The following is a 6894-nucleotide window of genomic DNA, read 5'->3' as shown; positions in this document are numbered from 1 at the left end:
GTGCCCCTATGCATCAGCACTCCTGTATCCCTTGGGCAAATTCCTAGCAGTGCTATTGCTGGGTCATAGGGTAGATCTATTTTTAATTTTTTGAGACACTGTTTTCCAGAGTGGCTGCATCGGTTTGCCTTCCTACCAAAAGTGCAAGAGGGTTCCCATTTCTCCACATCCTCGCCAGCATCTATAGTTTCCTGATTTGTTCACTTTAGCCACTCTGACCAGGGTGAGATGGTATCTCAGTGTAGTTTTGATTTGTATTTCCCTGATGATGAGTGACGTTGAACATCTTTTCATGTGTCTGTCGGCCATCTGGATGTCTTCTTTGGAAAAGTGTCTATTCATGTCTTGTGACCATTTCTTCACGGGATTATTTGTTTTTTGGGTGTTGAGTTTTGTAAGTTATAGATTTTGGACACTAGCCCTTTTTCCGATATGTCATTTGCAAATATCTTTTCCCATTCTGTCAGTTGCCTTTTAGTTTTGTGATTGTTTCCTTTGCAGTGCAGAAGCATTTTATCTTGAACATCCCAGTAGTTCATTTTTGCTTTTAATTCCCTTGCCTTTGGAGATGTGTCGAGTAAGAAATTGCTGTGGCTGAGGTGAAAGAGGTTGTTGCCTGCTTTCTCCTCTAGAGTTTTGATGGTTTCCTGTTTCATATTTAGGTCTTTCATCCATTATGAGTTTATTTTTGTGTATAGTATAAGAAGGTGGTCTAGTTTCATTCTTCTGCCTGTTGCTGTCCAGTTCTCCCAGCACCATTTGCAAAGAGACTGTATTTTTTCCACTGGATGCTCTTTCCTGCTTTGTCAAACATTAGTTGGCCATACATTTGTGGATCCAGTTCTGGGTTCTGTATTCTATTTCATTGGTCTATGTGTCTGTTTTTGTGCCAATACCATACTGTCTTGATGATTACAGCTTTGTAGTAGAGGCTAAAGTCCAGGATTGTGGTGCCTCCTGCTTTGGTTTTCTTTTTCAATATTACTTTGGCTATTTGGGGTCTTTGGTGGTTCCATACAAATTTTAGGAGTGTTTTTTCTAGCTTTGAGAAGAATGCTGGTGCAATTTTGATTGGGATTGCATTGAATGTGTTGATTGCTTTGGCTAGTATTGACATTTTTTTTTTAATTTTTTTTAACATTTATTTATTTTTGAGACAGAGAGAGACAGAGCATGAATGGGGGAGGGTCAGAGAGAGAGGGAGACACAGAATCGGAAACAGGCTCCAGGCTCTGAGCTGTCAGCACAGAGCCCGACGCGGGGCTCGAACTCACAGACTGCGAGATCATGACCTGAGCCGAAGTCAGCCGCTTAACCGACTGAGCCACCCAGGCGCCCCTAGTATTGACATTTTAACAATATTCTTTCTTCCAATCCACAAGCATGGAATTGTTTTCCATTTCTTTGTGTCTTCTTCAATTTTCTTCATAAGCTTTCTATAGTTTTCAGCATACAGATCTTTCCCATCTTTGGTTAAGTTTATTCCTAGGTATTTAATAGTTCTTGGTGCAATTGTAAATGGGATCAGTTTCTTTATTTCTCTTTCTGTTGCTTCATATTGGTGTATAAAAATGCAACCGATTTCTGTACATTGATTTTGTACCCTGAGACTTTGCTGGATTCATGTATCAGTTCTAGGAGTCTTTTCATGGAGTCTTTTGGGTTTTCCATGTAGAGTATCATGTCTGTGAAAAGTGAAAGTTTGACTTCTTTGCCAATTTTGATGCCTTTTATTTCATTTTGTTGTCTGATTGCTGATGCTAGAACTTCCAACACTATGTTAAACAACAGTGGTGAGAGTGGACATCCCTGTCGTGTTCCTGATCTCAGGGGGAAAGCTGTCCATTTTTCCCCATTGAGGATGATATTAGCTGTGGGCTTTTCATATATGGCTTTTATGATGTTCAAGTATGTTCCTTCTATCCCGACTTTCTTGAAGGTTTTTATTAAGAAGGAATGTTGTATTTTGTCAAATGCTTTTTCTGCATCTATTGACAGGATCATATGGTTCTTATCCTTTTTTTTATTAATGTGATGTATCACGTTGATTGATTTGCAAATACTGAACCAGCCCTGCAGCTCAGGAATGAATCCCACTTGATCATGGTAAATAATTATTTTTACATGTTGTTGAATTAGATTTGCTAGTAACTTGTTGAGAATTTTTGCATCTGTGTTCATCAAGGATATTGGTCTGTAGTTCTCCTTTTTTGTGGGTCTCTGTCTGGTTGAAGAATCAAGGTAATGGTGGCTTCACAGAATGCATCTGGAAGTTTTCCTTCCGTTTCTATTTTTTGGAACAGCTTGAGAAGGATAGGTATTATCTCTGCTTTAAATGTCTGGTAGAATTCCCCAGGGAAGCCATCCAGTCCAGGACTCTTTTTTATTGGGAGATTTTTGATAACTGATTCAATTTTTCCACTGGTTATGGGTCTGTTCAAATTTTCTATTTCTTCCCATTTGAGTTTTGGTAGTGTGTGGGTGTCTAGGAATTTGTCCATTTGTTCCAAGTTGTCCTGTTTGTGGCATATAATTTTTCATAGTATTCTCTGATAATTGCTTATATTTCTGAGGGATTGGTTGTGATAAATCCATTTTCACTCGTGATTTTATCTATTTGTGTCTTCTCTCTTCTTTTTGAGAAGTCTGGTTAAGGGTTTATCAATTTTGTGTATTTTTTCAAAAAACAAACTCTTAGTTTCATTGATCTGTTCTACTGGGGTTTTTTCTTATTCTATATTGTTTATTTCTGCTCTAATGTTTATTATTTCTCTTCTTCTGCTGGGTTTGGGGTTTCTTTGTTGTTCTGCTTCTAGTTCCTTTAGGTGTGCTGTTAGATTTTGTATTTGGGATTTTTCTTGTTTCTTGATATAGGCCTGGATTGCAATGTATTGTCCTCTTAGGACTACCTTTGCTGCATCACAAAGGATTTGGATTGTTGTGTTTTCATTTTCATGTGTTTCCATATATTTTTTAATTTTTTCTTTAATTACCTGGTTGACCCATTCGTTCTTTAGTAGGATGTTCTTTAACCTCCATGCATTTGGAGGGTTTCTAAACTTTTTCCTGTAGTTGATTTCAAGTTTCATAGCATTTTGATCTGAACATGTGCCTGTTCTTTTATATTTATTGCGGGCTGTTTTGTGAACCAGTATGTGTTCTAACTTGGAGAATGTTCCATGTGCATTTGAGAAGAATGTGTATTCTGCTGCTTTTGGATGAAAAGTTCTAAATATATCTGTCAAGTCCATCTGGTCCATTGTATCATTCAGGGCCCTTGTTTCTTTAGTGATCCTATGTCTAGATGATCTATCCATTGTTGTAAGTGGGGTATTAAAGTCCCCAGACTTTAATAAGTCTCACAGACCATAAGATCATGACCTGAGCTGAAGTCGGACGTTCAGCCAACTGAGCCACCCAGGCACCCCATCAAGTTAATATTTCAAAAACTTTTTGGCATATAACTTATGTTGTGTTCAATAAATTAGAGTCTCGGCCTGTCTTTGTCTCTTTCTTTCAATAAACTACCAAGTTTGTTTACACACACACACGCACACACACACACGCACACAGCCTAGGATAATGTTTTAACATTATAAACTTTAATAAAAAAATTGACTTGAGTCTATCTAAAAAGAAAGCAACTTTAGGGGCACCTGGCTGGCTCAGCTGGTGGAGCATGCAACTCTTTATCTCAGGGTCATGAGTTCAAGACCCACTTTGGGAGTAGAGATTACTTTAAAAAAAACAAAGTCTAAAGAATATAAATAAAAAAAATTTTTAATTAAAAGAATAAAAGGAAAGCAATTTTTAAAATATTTTGAAAAAGAAAATAGTTGACATTTACATGAGACATATTTGGAAATCTTTTATTTAGCTTCCTTTAAGAATAAACATTAGTGCTTCAACCTAGCACACTAGCACACTATGGACTAAAACAAAACCAAATATGAGATTTGAAAAGAAAAATTAGTATAAGTAAATCATTTTAATTAATCATTTGAATAAGTTAGCAAAACAGCTGAGAATGAACTAATGAACTCTAGTGAACTCCAGGCACTCCCCTGGACCACACCCAGACATACAAACACACTATACGTGTGGACCGTCAGGATCAGGCCCTGAACTGAGAATTTACCTAGAACCTTTGTGCGTTTGAAGGCTATTCACAGCAATATAGTATCTTAGGATTTCATGGGTAACAAAACCAATGTAAGTTAAGCACCTGAGTTAAATGAGTAGATAAGGCATTTTTCTAACTAATTGCAAAACATGCTGAGGGGGAGAAAAAAACAAATGAATTAAATTACTTCTTTTGGCACTAGCACCACAAATTCCAGATCAATTTATTTTAACTTTGTTTTTGAAACTTCAAATTTACCCAATTTCTGGAAGATCACCTTTTTTTTTTAATGTTATTTTTAAAAAGTTTTTTATAGGGCTGAAAATTCACAGTATACCTGTCTTTTAAAAATAACAACACATTAACTGTAGGGAACTGAATTGTGATTTTTAAAATGTTTATATGAAAGATTCTTTATAATAATGACAAAGATGGAAAATACGTCCCATGCTGACATAAAAGTCATGCATTGACTCTGTCAAGGAGAATATAGGAGTTGGAGCAGGTCTTCAGGTTGTGATTAGGCAAACTAACATGTAGTTACTCTCTGCAATTCTGTGATCTAATTATGTAATATGAAGGAGGGGTTATGTTAAATAATGTGTATTTTTTTCCACAAAGAAAAAATATTTTTAAAGTATTTAAAAAGTTGAAAGGAGAAAAGGAGAAAGTTTAACAATTTTTCCGGTGACTTCTCTCAACATAGATTATTTATTCATTCGTTCAACAAATATTTGAGTGCCTAGAAGGTGCAAAGCCCTGGGATCTGATGACAAACTAGATTATCTCGCTCATTCAGACACTTACAATATGTACATATACATATGGTGGAGTACTCATTAGTTTTTAAAAGATAGATTTTATTTTCTGGAGCAGTTTTAGGTTTACAGCCAAACTGAGCAGAAATTATAGACAGTTCTCATATGCACTCTGCCTCAACACATGCACAGCACCCCCTACCCCCAACAACATCCTCACCAGAGTGGTGCCTTTGTTACAGCTGATGAACTTCCACTGACAATGTCATTACCCAAAGTCCACAGCTTATATTAGAATTCACTCTTGGTGTTGTAAATTCTATGGGTTTTGACAAATGTATAATACATGTACCCACCATTTTAGTATTAATGTTTCTTTATTTATGTTGAGGGAGAGTGCAAGTGGGAGAGGGGCAGAGGGAGAGGGAGAGAGAGAGAATCCCAAGCAGGATCTGCATTGCCGGTGCAGAGCCCTACATGGAGCTCAATCACACAAACAATGAGACCATGACCTGAGCCAAAATCCAGAGTCAGACGCTTAACCAACTGAGCCACCCAGGCACCCCAACAAAGTATTGTACAGATTAGTTTCATTGCCCTTAAAATCCTCTGTGATCACCTATTCATGTCTCTCTCCCATGACAACCACAACCACTGATCTTTTTACTGTCTCTAGGTTTGCCTTTCCTAGAATGCCATATAAGTGAAAAGATTGTCTTCTTTCACTTAGTAATATACATTGAATCTTCCTTCCTGTCTTTCATGAAGGCTTGATAGCACATTTCTTCTTGGTGCTGAATAATATTCCATTGTTTGGGCGTACCACATTGTATCCACTCATCTACTGAATGACATGGTTGCTTCCAAGTTTTGTTAGTTATGATTAAGTTGTTAGAAACATCTGTGTGCAGGTTTTTGTGTGTACATGTTTTCAACTCATTTGGATAAATATCAAGGATGCTATTGCTGGATCATATGGTTAGGAGTATGTTTAGTTCTGTAAGTAACTGCCAAACTGTCTTCCAAAGTGACCGTACCACTCATAATTTTAAAAGAATAAATAACAAAAATTTTCTACTTGGTTCTCATCAACCCCTTTGTAAAATAGAAAAATGGCCATATTTTTCACCATAAAAACAATAATGCTCATTATAGGAAATCAACAATATAAAAAGGCAGGTAAAAAAAATCAACACATTTCATTCTTCAAAGATAAATAATTGTCTGGTATTTCTTTCAGTGTTTTTTCTGTGCATAGCCTTTCAAGTGTCACATTTTAAACTTGATTTATCTAGAATCTCACCAAAGATGATGTTTCTTAGACACAACCCAAATTAGGTATCCTGATTGTTGAAAATGTAACTTTAAAAAATGTAATATGAACCTTTATATATAGGCATATAGGGCATTATATAACTAAGAGTATTAACTTACCAAAGATAAATTTTGTTTCTATGAAGTAATTTTATGTATGTACCTGTATTCTCCCAGCCTTCTGCCCTATCTTTTCGGGGACATGGGGCCAGAATTAATACAATTTTATTTAAGTTTCAGTTTAGAGTCAGCTATAAATATTTTGGTTTGGGTTTGGCTCAAGCCAAAAATGTGTTGTAACTACTTGGTTTGAACCAGATATTTGGAATTATTTTCTTGTTAAGGTTTTATAAACTAAAGTTTCTAGGGCCATTAAATGATAGTTAATTTTGGATTTTGTTTGCCTCTGAAAACACTGCTCCTCAAAACACTGCTCCTCAAAATTTATTAGTGTGAATTCTAATATATACAAATGCTACTAGATTATCTCTGGAGAGAATCAGAAGCCCTGGCCTTCATGAAATCGGTTTTCTAAAAGAGAAGAGTGCCCATTAGATAACCAAAAAAAGTGTTAACTGCTAAAAGTGAGATCAGTGGATAGGTTCTTTGCTAGACTCCTATGCTGCTGTGCTACATGGAAGAAATGCACACTTTTATAGTATCTATAGAATGTTAGGATTATATATTCTAATTTAGGGT

This window comes from Prionailurus viverrinus, chromosome D4 (assembly GCF_022837055.1).
Source record: "Prionailurus viverrinus isolate Anna chromosome D4, UM_Priviv_1.0, whole genome shotgun sequence".
Lineage (NCBI taxonomy): Eukaryota > Metazoa > Chordata > Mammalia > Carnivora > Felidae > Prionailurus > Prionailurus viverrinus.
Note: the sequence above shows the minus strand (reverse complement) of the source record.